At 42.4% G+C, this 17684-nt stretch overlaps 1 protein-coding gene across 1 annotated transcript in view; it reads left to right on the forward strand.

Annotated features, from left to right (window-relative positions):
- The window catches only part of LOC133609869 (retinal-specific phospholipid-transporting ATPase ABCA4-like), a 600088-nt gene that overhangs the window by 386164 nt on the left and 196240 nt on the right, over positions 1-17684 (forward strand). The gene's annotated exons all lie outside the window — the stretch shown is intronic.

Genomic DNA, 17684 nt, shown 5'->3' on the forward strand with positions numbered 1-17684 from the left:
CAGCGCTCTTATTTTGGTCCCACTTCCTGTTTGTCTCCCTGAGCGCTTTTCCCTCCTCACCTGTCGCTGATTGGCAGCCTGGCCACACCTGGTCATGGGGTGAGGGTGATGGGTCAAATGCAGAGGATAATCTCACCACACCTAGTGTGTGTGTAACAATCATTGCTACTTTAACTTGAACTAACCAGCTGGCTTCTATTTATGCCTGCCTCGCCCTCCAGTCAGGGCTCAAGGATTGTTTTGTTAAAGGTTACTCTGGTTTGCTGTATGCTGCTTATGCTTCTGTGCACTTCCCTGCTGCACCTCCTTGTGCTCCCTGTTGGAATTAAAAGACTCTCACCTGCACGTCGTCCTCCTGTCTCCTGCATCTTGGGGTCACAACTAGAGCAGCCATGCGAGTATGTGACAGCTTCTTCATTTTTATTTGTTTTTGCCCTTTTAGTCAAAAACCTTTTGCTTTTAAGGCAAACACAAAATATCCAATATTTTCCCGGAAAAATATTTTGAAGTCAAATGTTTTAAGTGACGTAATTGGAGCCTTGAATAGTTTAAATAAGTGATAATAACATCAAATTTGATTCATTATTATTTTTGAGCAATGACAGCTTTAAAGAGAAAACAACCTGCATGGCAGCTTTATTACAATCAACAATGCAACTTTTCTTTGTTACAATTCACCTCTTTTATTACACTATTTGTTTTTTATATATATTATTTGTAGAATGTGTCGTGGGCCGTTAAAAGATTAGCTGCGGGCCGCAAATTCCGCCAAAGAATGTTTTCATTGGGTTATCTCACAAAATGAAACAGAAAATCTTGATATTGCTTTTACTTCTGCTATCAGGCAATGTGCAACCAAATCCAGGACCCAGCTTCAATAACATCAGTACTGCTGATGAATTTAGAGCCGGGTCAGGCCTCCATTTCAATAATAGGAGTCTCCTGCCAAAATTAGACTTAGTCAAAATCTGGATTCCAGCAAGAAAATGCAGACTTCCTTATCTTATCTTAAGGTGGCTAAGTAAAGCAGTCTCTGACAAGGACGTTGCTATTAATGCATATAATGTCTTCCCATGCCATCGTCCTGGAAAAGGTGGAGGAGTGGCCATATATTTAAAAAACACATTTCTTGTTATCTTATTGTCAATCACTAAACCAGTGGTTCTTAACCTGGGTTCCATGGAACCCTAGGGGTTTGGTGAGTCGGCCTCAGGGGTTCGGCGGAGGTCAAGACACACCCGACTCATCGTGTAAATACAAACTTCTCCCTATCAGCGTATTACGGATACGGCAACAGCTGACTGATTTGCAGGTGTGTCATTTGTTGTGAGTTTATGCACTGTGTTGGTTTTGTTCTTTGAACAAGGTGATGTTCATGCACGCTTCATTTTATGCACCAGTACAAAAAACATGGTAACACTTTAGTATGGGGAACATATTCACCATTAATTAGTTTCTTATTAACATGCAAATTAGTAACATATTGGCTCTTAACTAGTCATTATTAAGTACTTATTAACGCCTTATTCGGCATGGCCTTATTATAACCCTAACCCTTTAACCCTGACCCTAACCCTCTAACCCTGACCCTAACCCTCTAACCCTGACCCTAACCCTCTAACCCTGACCCTAACCCATACTTGCCAACCCTCCCCATTTTCCTGAGAGACTCCCGAATTTCAGTGCCTCTCCCGTAAATCTCCCGGGACAACCATTCTCCCGAATTTCTCCCAATTTCCACTCGGACAACAATATTGGGGGCGTGCCTTAAAGGCACTGCCTTTAGCGTCCTCTACATCCTGTCTTCACGTCCGCTGTTCCTCCAAACAAACAGCGTGCCGGCCTAGTCACACAATATTTGCGGCTTCTACATACACTTAAGTGAATGCAATGGTCAACAGCCATGGAGGTCACACTGAGGGTGGCCGTATAAACAAGTTTAACACTGTTACAAATATGCGCCACACTGTGAACCCACACCAAACAAGAATGACAAACTTTCGGGAGAACATCCGCACCGTAACACAACATAAACACAACAGAACAAATACCCAGAACCCCTTGTAGCACTAACTCCTCCGGGACGCTACAATATACACCCCCGCTTAATTGATGATGTAGAGCAGGGTTGGCCAACCAGTCAGAGACTAAGAGCCACTTTTTTTTACTGTGTTACTGCAAAGAGCCACATCCTACACATGAGCACACATGAACATCACCCCATCCCTTCCTCACGCGCACACACACACACACACACACACACACACACACACACACACACACACACACACACACACACACACACACACACACGCACACACACACACACACACACACACACACACAAACCTCTGCTCAGCCAGATTTATTGTTAATGTCACACACCAACATGACTCCTACAGTACTAAGACCACAGGCCAGTTATTTTCAACAATTAACATTGTGTGCACTGTCTCACACACACATACTTGCCAACCTTGAGACCTCCGATTTCGGGAGGTGGAGGGTGGGTGGCGTGGTCGGGGGTGGGGTGGGGGGCGTGGTTGGGGGCATGGTTAAGAGGAGAGGAGCATATTTACAGCTAGAATCCACCAACTTGAGTATTTCATATATATATATATATATATATATATATATATATATATATATGTATGTGTGGGAAAAAATCACAAGACTATTTCATCTCTACAGGCCTGTTTCATGAGGGGGGGTACCCTCAATCGTCAGGAGATTTTAATGGGAGCATTCGCATACCATGGTTTATATAGGGCACAGAGTGGGTGGGTACAGGCTGGCCTAGGGGCGTGGTGATTGGCTCATGTGTTACCTAGGAGGTGTTTCCGTCTATGGCGGCATGTTGTTACAATTTCGCTGCGCTTGTTGAGGGATGACAGGTCTGGACGGTAAATAATAAACAGTTTCTCTTTCAAGCATAGGTTGCATCTTTTATTACCACTATTGTAAGGTGTGCTGGATGCAAGAATTTGCCATGTTATTGAATATTCAACATTATTGTCTTTGAGGTCCCAAATGTGTTTGCTGAGTTCTGTGGTATTTCGCAGGTTTTTGTTCCTGAAAGAAGCCTTGTGATTGTTCCATCTGGTTTTGAATTCTCCCTCGGTTAATCCTACATATGTGTCGGATGTGTTAATGTCCTTGCGTATTACCTTAGATTGGTAGACAACTGATGTTTGTAAGCACCCCCCGTTGAGAGGGCAATCAGGTTTCTTTCGACAATTACATCCTTTGTTGGTTTTGGAGTCGCTCTGTCTGAGGGCCGACGGCTCATTTGCAATTGTTTTGTTGTGGTTTGAGATGATTTGTCGTATATTGTTCATGCAGCTGTAGCTCAATTTAATGTTGTTCTTGTTGAATACTTTTCTTAGGATGTTGTCTTTGGGAAAGTGTTTGTCAATCAGATTGAGGAATTTGTGTCCAATGTTCGTTGAGACGTTTTTGCTGTATGGGGGGTTGTACCAGATGATGTCATTCCGTTTTCTGTTCTTTTTTGGCTGGTTTCCTGGCGTGGGTTCATAGGTGAGGGTGAAATTGTATCCGCTTTCATCAAGGGCTTTTTGGTACGGGGGGGTTGCTTGGTCAAATTCAGCTTTGCTAGATGACAGCATCGATAGCCTTTTATTGATTCCGGTAGGTATACTTTTCGTGGTGGTGGGTGGGTGGTTGCTGTCATGGTGCACGTATTGGAGTGTTGTGTTGGGTTTCGTGAATGGTTGGTAGCTGTTATTTCTCAGGTTGAAAGTGACGTCAAGGAAGTTGACGGTTTGCTTGTTGGCTTCAATCGTGATCCGTAGGCCGTTCTCTTTGAAAATTTGGCATATGCGCTTCTTGGTATTCTCGCTGCTCCTTGGCGAGGCGCGACACAGTGCCAGTCCGTCATCACGGTAAATACCATATATATACCATATATGTATATATATATATATATATATACATATGTATATATATATATATGAAATACTTGAATTTCAGTGAATTCTAGCTATATATATATTTATTTATTTTATTATGTATATAAATAAAAGAAATACTTGAATTTCAGTGTTCATTTATTTATACATATACACACACATAACACTCATCTACTCATTGTTGTACTTGAAAGTACAATGCAATTCAATTCCGGGGCAATGGCACCTATCAAATACACAGTAATGAAAACACAGTTGTTCTACTAACTGCACTGTGTTATGAGAGTAGAGTATGTGTGTGTGTGGCCCTTTAATAGGTGAGCATGTGAGGTGAGTGACGTCAGTGAGTGTGTGGGCGAGAGAAGAGAGGGAGCGGTAGCGTGAGTGCGGGGAGGGACTAGTTGGTTTTGTGTTGGATTGGCTGTGTGCAAGCAATCAATAAAGCAAGAGTTGCAACTAATCGCTGGACTCATCATTCACCCTAAAGTCGTCCGCTGTGGAGACCCACTGCCGGGTAAGGTGAAGGGTGTTGCCCTGAGCATACATCGGCCCTGGAGAAGTGTCTCCCCTGCGCTCTTCGACTACGGTCTCGTTCTTCTGCTTGGTCTCCTTGTGTGCGCACACTGGACTCAGGTCCGCATTCAGCCGGAGCTGGAGGCCACGCCCCCTCCAGCTCCGGCTGAATTCCGGGAGATTTTCGGTAGAAAATTTCTTCCGGGAGGTTTTCGAGAGAGGCGCTGAATTTCGGGAGTCTCCCGGAAAATCCGGGAGGGTTGGCAAGTATGCACACACACAAACTCTCAGTTTAACCAAGTCCACAAACAAAAATATAATATTTTTTCTCTTACTATGCATGTTGCTTAGTGGGACTTCTGGCACTTGTTGTGGACAATCCTCTTCAAATCTGGCTAGTATTCTGTTAATTGCCACACGAAGAAATTATTTCACATGGGTGTCAGTCAGAACAGATCTATGCTTTGATTTCACATGTTTCAGTGTAGAAAACACAGACTTGCAGATGTATTTTGACCCAAACATTGACAGTATCTCGTTTGACATTGGGGTATTTTTCCATTGGAACACTTTTCCAGAACTCAATGGTCCCTTCCCTTCAAGCAGCTTTCAGTTGGTCCTCCTCACAAAGATCGATCATCTCCAACTCAGCCTCAGCCTCATCTGTGACGAGCGGGGCTTTCAAACAGTCTGTATCCGCATTAAATGGGTCGACGAGGAATGTAATCTGTGGCCTTTTCAGTTGGAGATCATGGAACCGGGTCACAAAGCTTTCGTGCAGGTTTTTAACCAGTGTCGCATATCTGTCTCTTTTCTTTTTCAGGGCGGTGCTGGTGACTTTTAGCAGAGTGGGAAAATGCGTTAAATCTCCCTTTTAAATATGCGCCTTGAACAGCTTCAGTTTGTTGATGAACGCAAACACACTTTGCACCAGGTCAGGCAGCATTTTTAACTTACCCTGCAGGGTCAGGTTCAGTCTGTCCAAGTGACACAGCATGTCCACCAAAAAGGCCAGATCCATAATCCACTCGAGGTCCGAGAGCTCGGGGTAGTCCTAGTCCTTCTCTTCCATGAACAGTTTCACAGCATCCAAAAGCTCAAAAAAGCGAGAGTACCTTACCTTTTGACAGCCACCTCACAGTGCAGTGCAGCGGCAGGTCAACTGGAAATCCTTGGTCCAGCTCAGCGATAAGATTCCTGCATGTGTGCGGATGTAGTTGACCATTTCCATCACGGGCTTCATGACGTTGTCTAAATTCAATGATTTAGACACGAGTTGCTCCCTGTGGCTAATGCAGTGGAAATTCCAAAACTCGGAAAATGTTTGGTCAGCTTTGCACAGCCCCACAAGCCCATTCACAGATCCCATCATGGCTGGTGGTCCATCTTTGGCTATTGCAGATAGTTTCTGTATGGGCAGATTTGCTTTCGAAAATGCAGCCATCTGTCACAACGTGGACTGTGGGGGGTTTGTTTTCCCGAGATGCAAGTAAAGTTGGAGTGGACATGGCGTGAAGGTAAATACATAATTTATTTCTGACTATAAATAAAGTACAAATAAAAGGCGCTTGCAGCGGAGGCACAAAACTTAATGCTGGAAAAAAAACTAGCACTAAGACGTAAACTATGAACATGAAACCAAAGACACTAACTGTGGCATTAATAAACAAAACTTACTTGCGGTGACGTGAACAGGGCAGCATGGACTATGAAACAAGCAGCGTGAACTAAGCATGAAACCGTAAACATGGCATGAAGCACAGTGATGTCGCCAGACAGACCAACTGAAAATGACAGGCTTAAATAATACAGACATGATGGACAACAGGTGCGCGAGTGCAAAACGTGAAACAGGTGAAACTAATGGTCGTCATGGTGCCAAGGCAAGGGAGTGAAAACAGGAACTACAAAGAGTCCAAAAACCAAGCAGAACATAACTAAACAAAACATGATCACAGACATGACACCATCATTGTTTCTTTCACATCTATGCCACAGGTTCTGTCTTTTAATGGCACAATATCAAGGAGTTCTTCTTTTATCACACAATGGTTTGACACAGACCGTGCAAATATTGCCAACTGAGGCTTGTCTTGCAACTGCCATCCAATGCGAAACTAAAATACTCACATGCTTGAAGGTCAGAGTGCAACTGTGATTCAATAGCCGTGTTAATGTCCGATATTCTGCGTTCAACAGTGTGGCGGGACAGTTGGACTTCTGATACCCTTCTTTTTAGTTTGTCGTCTTCAGGAGACAAGATTTCAACAGCGTCACTGAGGCATTTTTTAACCAAGTCCCCTTCATTGCATGGCTTTCTAGCCTGTGCAATGTTCCAAGCTCTCTGAGTGCTTCGTACATTTTTGGAGAAACTGTTCCTGCTTTTCTGCCTGACTTTTCAAAGTGGCCAGCTTAAGCTTGCCAAGTTCTGTCCCTTTTGGAAATTCCTGGTCGATGTTAGCATAGAGCAGGGATGTCCAAACTTTTTCCACTGAGGGCCACACACGGAAGAATTTAAGCATACGGGGGCCATTTTGATATTTTGCATTTTCAAACCATAACAAAAGATATAGATTTTTTTTTTTAACCTTTAGGGCTCCCAGGGACCAGTCAACGGTCAAGGGTCTCAGTCATTAAAATGTTAAAAGTAAGTCAAATTATTTTTTATTTTTTTTACAGTATATCTCTATATCAACTTCAGGTTGATATCAAGTAAAAAAAGAACAGGTTTTATGCCTTTTTTGTCAAAGACAACTTTGTTTTTGTTTTATAGTAAAACTGAAATATGTCATGTCTGTGTGATCATGTTTTTGTTTTAGTCATGTTCGGTTTTGTTTTAGGACTTTTTGTGCACTTTTGTTTTGTCACCATAGCAACCATTAGTTTTCACCTGTCACGTCACGCACCTGTTTCACGTTTTGAGTCACGCACCTGTTTTCGTTAATCATGTCTATAGTATTTAAGTTCATTGTTTTCAGTTTGTCGTTCTGACGACATCCCCACATTTATGCTCTGCACATTTCTGACTCTTTTTTTCATGTCCATCGTTCACGCTGCTCCTTTTTGTCCATGCCAAGTAAGTTTTGTTTATTATTGCCACAGTTAGTGTTTTTTGTTGTTCATAGTTTTTGCCTTTGTGCAAGTGTTTGGTTTCATAGTTTGTTCTCCGCCATTGTGCGCGCCTTTTGTTTCCTTCCTTGTTTTGTATTTATAGTGTTTAAATAAAAATGTACCTTCATTCCCGTCTCGCCCGAGCCAACTTTCCGTTGCATCCCGGAAAAGCTAACACCCAAGACCAAGTCATGACAAAATATGCAGTATTTAGTAATTAGAGCCCAAAAAGATCAATAATGCAGGACACCATTGATTTGAATTATTTAATATTTTTGAGTAATCACAGTGAAAAGTTAAATAAAATCCCACTAAATATATTTGGGATCCAAAAGGTCTCCCATTCATAAAGTGATACATTTTTACTATTTATTTTTTTTACTTTTCACACTTAAATTACGAGATCAACTTCAGATATATCTGTCGACTTTACATTTAAACTATCATTTTGTTTGTTTTATGCTCTTTTGTCAAATAAAACTTTGATGTTTTATATGGCAACCACACAATATATGCAATATTTTTTCCACATAAAACATTTTAAAGTGAATTTTTTTAAGTAATAATTCATTGTAACATAGATTTTTTGTCTTTTTTTTTTTTTTTTTTTTTTTGAGCAATGGCAAAAAAAAAATAAATAAACAAAGACAAAAGAAAAAAAAACAGCCTGCATGGCAGCTTTTGTGTCAACATTGCAACTTTTTCTAGTTAAATTTCACCTCATTCCACTTTTTTAAAATGTTTTTTTTAATTTTTGCAATACTATTTTGCAATTTTTGCAGAATGTGTGGGGGGCCGGTAAACGATTAGCTGTGGGCCGGATATGGCCCCCGGGCCGCACTTTGGACATCTCTGGCATAGAGTAAGCTAAAGTGATGCTGAAGCTTTGAAGCTTTGAAATGCACTAATGACGCCTGACGTATAAGGCAGAATGGCTTGCCATTACGTTCAACAAAAAAATATCAACTCTCCCACTCTGTTAAAATTCCCTGTGTTCTTCTTATTTTCCTTTTGCTGTGCTTTTTTTTCCCTGCCATTTTGAGAGTGAACTTGTCACAAATGGTTTACTACTGTGATCTCACGCACATGCACCTTTGACCTCACTCAAACCGGCTTCGGCTTCTTCTTCTTCTTCTTCTTATGTGCAACTCTAACCGGCTTAAGCCGGGCGAAAAAAGTAATCCGAGTATTGTAATCCAAGTATTTCCTTTTTTTTTCGTGATGATCACGATCACGGCCGATAGAAGAGGCCGCGTGTTGAACGCCACGGTGTTTTACAAGCTGGATTTTGAGAAAACGCCCTCTTTGTGCTGAGCGGAAGTCAATGAAGAGGCCGTGTGTCTCGGTCGCGCTGCATTTTGGGAAATGTAGTGTTTTTTGTCCCGGCAAACGCCAGGGACAGTAGATATACTACAGTACAGTAACACAGCAACGTGGGCCTCCGACATCAAAAAGTTTGTCGCGTCTACACCTCGTGGGCACTAATAGATTTAAAAAAAAATGTTATGTATATACAAACCCCGTTTCCATACGAGTTGGGAAATTGTGTTAGATGTAAATATAAACGGAATACAATGATTTGCAAATCATTTTCAACCCATATTCAGTTGAATATGCTACAAAGACAACACTGATACACTTTTTTTTTTTGCAAATAATCATTAACTTTAGAATTTGATGCCAGCAACACGTGACAAAGAAGTTGGGAAAGGTGGCAAAAAATACTGATAAAGTTTAGGAATGCTCATCAAACACTTATTTGGAACATCCCACAGGTGAACAGGCAAATTGGGAACAGGTGGGTGCCATGATTGAGTATAAAAGTAGATTCCATGAAATGCTCAGTCATTCACAAACAAGGATGGGGCGAGGGTCACCACTTTGTCAACAAATGCGTGAGCAAATTGTTGAACAGTTTAAGAAAAACCTTTCTCAACCAGCTATTGCAAGGAATTTAGGGATTTCACCATCTACGGTCCGTAATATCATCAAAGGGTTCAGAGAATCTGGAGAAATCACTGCACGTAAGCAGCTAAGCCCGTGACCTTCGATCCCTCTGGCTGTACTGCATCAACAAGCGACATCAGTGTGTAAAGGATATCACCACATGGGCTCAGGAACACTTCAGAAACCCATTGTCAGTAACTACAGTTGGTTGCTACATCTGTAAGTGCAAGTTAAAACTCTCCTATGCAAGGCGAAAACCGTTTATCAACAACACCCAGAAACGCCGTCGGCTTCCCTGGGCCTGAGCTCATCTAAGATGGACTGATACAAAGTGGAAAAGTGTTCTGCGGTCTGACGAGTCCACATTTCAAATTGTTTTTGGAAACTGTGGACGTCGTGTCCTCCGGACCAAAGAGGAAAAGAACCATCCGGATTGTTATAGGCGCAAAGTTGAAAAGCCAGCAACTGTGATGGTATGGGGGTGTATTAGTGTCCAAGACATGGGTAACTTACACATCTGGGAAGGCGCCATTAATGCTGAAAGGTACATACAGGTTTTGAGCAACATATGTTGCCATCCAAGCAACGTTACCATGGACGCCCCTGCTTATTTCAGCAAGACAATGCCAAGCCACGTGTTACATCAACGTGGCTTCATAGTAAAAGAGTGCGGGTACTAGACTGGCCTGCCTGTAGTCCAGACCTGTCTCCCATTGAAAATGTGTGGCGCATTATGAAGCCTAAAATACCACAACGGAGACCCCCGGACTGTTGAACAACTTAAGCTGTACATCAAGCAAGAATGGGAAAGAATTCCACCTGAGAAGCTTAAAAAAATGTGTCTCCTCAGTTCCCAAACGTTTACTGAGTGTTGTTAAAAGGAAAGGCCATGTAACACAGTGGTGAACATGCCCTTTCCCAACAACTTTGGCACGTGTTGCAGCCATGAAATTCTAAGTTAATCATTATTTGCAAAAAAATAAATAAAGTTTATGAGTTTGAACATCAAATATCTTGTCTTTGTAGTGCATTCAATTGAATATGGGTTGAAAAGGATTTGCAAATCATTGTATTCCGTTTATATTTACATCTAACACAATTTCCCAACTCATATGGAAACGGGGTTTGTATTTTTAAATTTGTAATTTTTTTTTTTAATTGTAATTTTTTCTAATAGAGTTAAGAGCCGCATGAAACCAGCCAAAGAGCCGCATGAGGCTCGCGAGCCACGAGTTGGCTAGCCCTGGTCTAGAGTCCCATTAGGCTACTGTTTACTTACCTGAATCGGTGCAGAAAGGTTTAGCGACAAATATAAAAGCGACCATTAAAAAAGATATTTCAAATGGGATGGAGTGGATTTTTACACTCTTAATAAAAATATTGTTTTTGAAGATTGAAAGCATTTATCATCAGCAAGACGTTACTGACCTCACTTCATTTGACACTCACAAGCATTTAGAGAAGAAACCATTAGATGCACCAATGTCTTTACATCTGAGGGCTCCACTAATTAAACATTAAGTTTAAAGGGGAACATTATCACAATTTCAGAAGGGTTAAAACCATTAAAAATCAGTTCCCAGTGGCTTATTTTATTTTTCGAAGTTTTTTTCAAAATTTTACCCATCACGCAATATCCCTAAAAAAAGCTTCAAAGTGCCTGATTTTAACCATCGTTATATACACCCGTCCATTTTCCTGTGACGTCACATAGTGATGCCAACACAAACAAACATAGCGCATAGAACAGCAAGCTATAGCGACATTAGCTCGGATTCAGACTCGGATTTCAGCGGCTTAAGCGATTCAACAGATTACGCATGTATTGAAACGGATGGTTGTAGTGTGGAGGCAGGTAGCGAAAACGAAATTGAAGAAGAAACTGAAGCTATTGAGCCATATCGGTTTGAACCGTATGCAAGCGAAACCGACGAAAACGACACGACAGCCAGCGACACGGGAGAAAGCGAGGACGAATTCGGCGATCGCCTTCTAACCAACGATTGGTATTTGTTTGTTTGGCATTAAAGGAAACTAACAACTATGAACTAGGTTTATAGCATATGAAATACATTTGGCAACAACATGCACTTTGAGAGTGCAGACAGCCCAATTTTCATCAATTAATACATTCTGGAGACATACCCTCATGTCAGCAGGCCAGGGAAGCTAGGGTCGATATTCTTCTCTTGATCATCTTCGGGACGGTGTGAGCCAAGACATCCAGGGCGTTTAGCTCGCTCGTCTGCGGGAACAAACTGCCGCCATTGCTTGCCGTGCTACCGAGGTCCTTTGTCCCTGAATTGCTCACACACTCCGGCTGATTCAATGGGGGTCTGGCGGCAGATTTCTTTGACTTTATCGTTGGAAATGCATCTGCTTTGAGTGTCGCAGGATATCCACACATTCTTGCCATCTCTGTCGTAGCATAGCTTTCGTCGGTAAAGTGTGCGGAACAAACGTCCAATTTCTTGCCACTTTCGCATCTTTGGGCCACTGGTGCAACTTCAATCCGTCCCTGTTCGTGTTGTTACACCCTCCGACAACACACCGACGAGGCATAATGTCTCCAAGGTACGGAAAACAGTCGAAAAAACGGAAAATAACAGAGCTGATTTGACTCGGTGTTTGAGAAAATGGCGGATTGCTTCCCGATGTGACGCCACGTTGTGACGTCATCGCTCCGAGAGCGAATATTAGAAAGGCGTTTAATTCGCCAAAATTCACCCATTTAGAGTTCGGAAATCGGTTAAAAAAATATATGGTCTTTTTTCTGCAACATCAAGGTATATATTGACGCTTACATAGGTCTGGTGATAATGTTCCCCTTTAAGAAAATTACCGGCAAGTAAAATGAGTCAGTCAGTATTATAAAACAGCAAGTGTATGTTTCCTTTTATGTAGACTATTTGAAGACACTTCATACAGAGTTGACTATAGACAAGATAATGCATTTAGTGCAGAATATCACCATTATTTGTTTCGCCCTCAGACTTTATATCGTTTGAAGATGATTCCCCAAGATCAGCAACACTTAAAATGCACTACTTTTTTTTTTTTTTTTTTTTCCAAACTTTTTTTATTGGCATTTTCAAACAGACAGAAAAAAGTACAAGTCAAAACAGTACAATTTTAAAGGCAGTAAATGATTCACACCCTTTCCCTTAAAACCCAAGCCCCCCACCCACCCTCCCACCCCACTCAGGTCCCACTAACGAGGGACAAATGGCGCAATTGTGTAACAAGTAGGACGACAAAGACAGACACATTCTCTCACACACACACACACACATACGCGGCCAGAGACAGACAGATATATATATAAAAAATAAATAAATATATATATATAATAATAAAATAAAATAAAAATTAATAATAATAATAATAATATATAATAAAATAAAAAATTGAATAAAATAATACTAATAAATAAAAGGGAGATTATTCCTCATCTGCGTCTGGGCATAGGTCAAGAGAGTTGACATACAGCAAAAAAGGGCTCCGTGAGCTTTCAAATGCTTGAACCGAGCCCTTTAGCGAAAACCTAAGTTTTTCCAGTTTTAGATTGTAGAGAACCTCTCTAATCCAACGGCCGTGTGATGGGGGGCGAGCCAGCTTCCAATTAAACAAGATCAATCGCCTGGCCAGCAGGGTCGTAAAAGCAACAGCGCGTTTTAGTGGTACCGGGCACATGTTATCGGGGCATACGCCAAAAATGGCTGATAATGGGTTGGGAGGAAAGTTTTGACCGTATGCTTTTCCAATTGTGTCAAAAATGTCCTCCCAAAAGGAACATAGTTTAGAGCAGGACCAGAACATATGGACGTGATCAGCCGGAGATTGTTTGCATCTATTGCAGGTATTGCTAACAGTGGGGTAGATTTTGGATAGTTTTGAATTAGTGTAGTGAATTTTATGGATTACTTTGCATTGGATGAGACTATGACGGGCACATATTGAGGAGGAGTGAACCAGTTTCAGGGCCGAGTTCCAGTGTTGATCGGATATGTTGGTATTAAGATCGCTCTCCCACGAGGCTCTTATCACTGATATAGAGTTTGGAGCAACTGAGCTTAAGGAGGTATATAACACGGAGATACATTTCTTATGATTAGGGCTCAAAGATAACAATGTATCTATAAGAGTTTCCGGAGGACGATTTGGAAAGTGTGGGAACTGCTTCTTTACGAAGTCCCGCGCCTGAAAGAAACGAAAAAGGTGGGAGTTCGGCAGATCGTATTTGGAAGAGAGTTCAGTGAAGGATGAGAACACTCCGTCTGCATAGAGGTCTTTCACAGTGGTGATACCATGATCGTGCCAAGTCATAAATGCGGGGTCAGTACGGGCAGGTTTAAATAATTGTTTTTTAAGTAGCGGGGTCAATATAGATGGGCCCTGAGAACCCACGTGTTTTCGTAGCTGGTTCCATATTTTAATGGAGATTGATATGATGGTATTTGCACCTTCAAGTTTAAATGGGAAAGGGAGTGATGAGCATAAGCAAGAATGTAATGAGGAGTGTGGGATTGCCGTTTCAAGGGATACCCAGGCCGGAAGGGTCTGAGAGCCTCCATCCATCCAGTATGGGAGTTTCTGTACATTAGCCGCCCAATAGTATTGTCTGAAATTGGGGAGAGCAAGCCCTCCTTCAGATTTGGGAGACTGTAGGACAGACTTGCGGATTCGAGCCGATCCGGCCCCCCATAAAAATTTAGATATTGATTTGTCTAATTTATCGAAAAATGATTTAGTAATAAATATGGGGATATGTTGAAAAAGGTAAAGGAATTTAGGCAGAGTGATCATCTTGATCAGATTGATCCGGCCAGCGAGAGATAATGGTAAAACAGACCAGCGGGCAAAGTTCTTCTCCATCTTTTCAATTAGAGGTAAAAAATTTGCCCGGAGCATATCAGACATAGCCGGAGTAATAAGGATCCCCAAGTAATGAATCCCGTCATGTGCCCATTTGAATGCCGCTAGAGATCGTGGTAACTGTTTGGCTAAGGAATTAATCGGAAACAGCTCACTTTTTTGGTAGTTAAGTTTGTAACCAGAGTGTGTGCCAAACCGCTCCAAAATGTCAAATATTACCGGGAGTGAGCTAGCAGGGTCCGAGATGTACAGGAGCAGGTCATCCGCGTAAAGCGAGACTTTGTGCAACGTGTCCGACCGGGTGATACCTTTAAAGCCCGCCTCAGCGCGCAGCCAAAGAGCAAGGGGTTCTATCGCAATAGCAAACAGTAGTGGAGATAACGGGCAACCTTGTCTAGTGCCTCTTTTTAGAAAAATTGGGGCGGATAGTGTATTATTTGTACGTACCGAGGCTACAGGGGACAAGTACAAAAGTTTAACCCAGAGAATGAAATCTTCGTTAAAACCAAACCGACCCATCACTTCAAATAGATATTCCCATTCAACCCTGTCAAAGGCTTTCTCCGCATCGAGGGACACTACCACCTCCGGGGTCGAAGGGTTTGGCGAATGGATAATGTTTAGGAGGCGCCGAGTGTTGTGTGAGGATTGCCGGCCTAGCCTAAAACCTGTTTGATCCAACGAGATGATGGAAGGCATCACCCTTTGGAGCCGGAGAGCGAGAACCTTGGATATAATTTTTAGATCTATATTTAAGAGCGAAATTGGTCTATAGCTGCTGCAAAGCAGGGGGTCTTTCTCTTTTTTTAGGATGAGAGAAATGGTGGCCCTCGATAAGGTTTCTGGGAGGCGATGTTGCAGAAAAGCTTCATTATACATGTCTCTTAGAGCCGGAGCAAGAGCACTGGAGAAAGTCTTGTAATATTCTGCACTGAAGCCATCCGGGCCGGGTGACTTATTGCTCTGTAAGGATTTGATGGCTTCTGTGATCTCAATGACACTAATGGGCTGGCCCAGGCCCCTCGCAGCCCCACATTCTATCTGTGGGAATGTTTTATCGCCAAACAGCTCATCTGAGGAAGGGGGGCGGTCTGAGGTATATAACGTTGTATAAAATGCAGCAAATGTTTCATTAATCTTAGCTGGATCAGTATGTAGTTCTCCTGTGTTAGAGCGAATAGACGTGATTAGCCTCGAAGATGCTTCCTCCCTGACCCGGTGGGATAAGAGCCTGCCAGCTTTCTCCCCAGATTCAAAAAATCGTTGTCTGGATTTGAGCAGTTGTAATTTCGCTCTATTAACAGACATAAGGTCAAAGTCAGTTTGTAGGCGAAGGCGTTCTTTATATAGTGTCGGGTCTGGGTTTGAAGCGTATTTATCGTCGAGATCCTTAATTAAATGCACTACTTTTTAAACATTACCAGACCCATTAAGTATATTTGCGAAAAGTATCAGTATCGGACCCGTATTGCCGATACCAGCCTGGATTTTACTCGGTATCAGATCTGAATTAAAATCAGTGGTATTGCACATCACCGGCTTTTGAGAGACACCTTTTTTCAGGACTTTGCCCAAAATTGGCAGGTTTGATATGGGCAGATTGTTGTTCAATACTGTGGCATAAAGACTATTACTTTTACCATTATAAGGTTCCATCGATCCATCCATTTTCTACCGCTTGTACCTTTATAATAAAAATGTTTACTGGTCTGTACAAAATGATTGTTATTTACGGCGGTCACTCACCCTGTCTGGTCAACACGTACGTGCAGAGAACGCGTGCACACGTACAAAAGCAGTCCAAGAGAGGCAACAAACAATTTGAAATCCTGCTATTGTTAGGATAGGATTTACATTCAATGACAGCTAACGCTAACTATCCATCCATCCAGCCATCCATTTTCTACCGCTTGTCCCTTTTGGGGTCGCGCGGGGTCGCTGGAGCCTATCTCAGCTGCATTCGGGCGGAAGGCGGGGTGCACCCTGGACAAGTCGCCACCTCATCACAGGGCCAACACAAATAGACAGACAACATTCACACTCACATTCACACACTAGGGCCCATTTAGTGTTGCCAATCAACCTATCCCCAGGTGCATGTCTTTGGAGGTGGGAGGAAGCCGGAGTACCCGGAGGGAACCCACGCAGCATGCAAACTCCACACAGAAAGATCCCGAGCCCGGGATTGAACTCAGGACTACTCAGGAGCTTCGTATTGTGAGGCAGATGCACTAACCTATCCAAGTGTTACGTACGTATGTAGTTACATCATTACGGTCTAGAAGCTGAAAGAAGGAGGGATATGCTGTGTGAAATAAATTGGAAAGTTAGCGCCCTCGAGACATCTGTGTAAATGTTGCAAACAGCCCTTTTAAGGCCTTTGGAAAGGTTCCAGTCTGAAGTGAGACGTTAACTAGATGAAGGAATTGTGGTGACAAACTGCTCAGCACAGACTTTAGAAATCTAGTGGGTAACTCATCAAGGTGTGTGTATGTTACATATGGTGCCGTCTTCAAGCAGAAGAAAATCTTTGACCTTGGCTCTTGGCACAGTTGTTCTGTCCATCTGACACTTTGTGCTGACTTCACCCATTTTATAGTTTTATTTCTGTTTGTGATAGTCAGTCATATCTGGCAGTTCTGCCTTGCATGGGTTAGAGTCCAAGCCAGGGTTAAATTCCAAGCCAGGGTTGGATCAGGAAGTAAAAACCAAAGCTGAAGCAATTCATGTGATTGACTCGCTGTGGCCAAAGTACTAAAAGTGGGAGGAGGGGAAAAAGCATGAGGCTGAATCTTCTGGTGGCAAAGCATCCAAGAAAAGGAAAGTGACATGTGAAATTAGACACGGAAAAGCCAAACATTGACTGGACACTTGATCCAAGCCGCTTAACCGCAGTGACCATCATGAAAGATAAAGATGGTACATTTCAGCATGATAGGATCTGCCGCGATGAATATTACTGAGTTACCTGTTACATCTCAGGGCAACAGGTGTGTACTTGTGGTTAGGGACTATGTCAGCCTTTTCCAGCGTGCCATTACAGTAGCAAAATGTATGTTTGAGGACAATATCAGACAACATGGGTTGCCAGAGTGTAGTCACACAAATCAGGAAGGCAATTTGAGTCAGACCTTGTAAAACCTTGCTGGAATAGTTACCTCTACTGTCCCCCAGTGGCTGTTAGAAAGGATGCATACATTTTGTGTTGAAGTCCTTAAAGCTGTCTATCACTTTTTGTCTTGTCCTTTGTGTCCCAGATGAAGTGGTTAGTGACTCGGGGGAGGATAGGCGGGGCATTAGCTCAGCAAC

This window comes from Nerophis lumbriciformis, linkage group LG07 (assembly GCF_033978685.3).
Source record: "Nerophis lumbriciformis linkage group LG07, RoL_Nlum_v2.1, whole genome shotgun sequence".
NCBI classification, from domain to species: Eukaryota; Metazoa; Chordata; class Actinopteri; order Syngnathiformes; family Syngnathidae; genus Nerophis; species Nerophis lumbriciformis.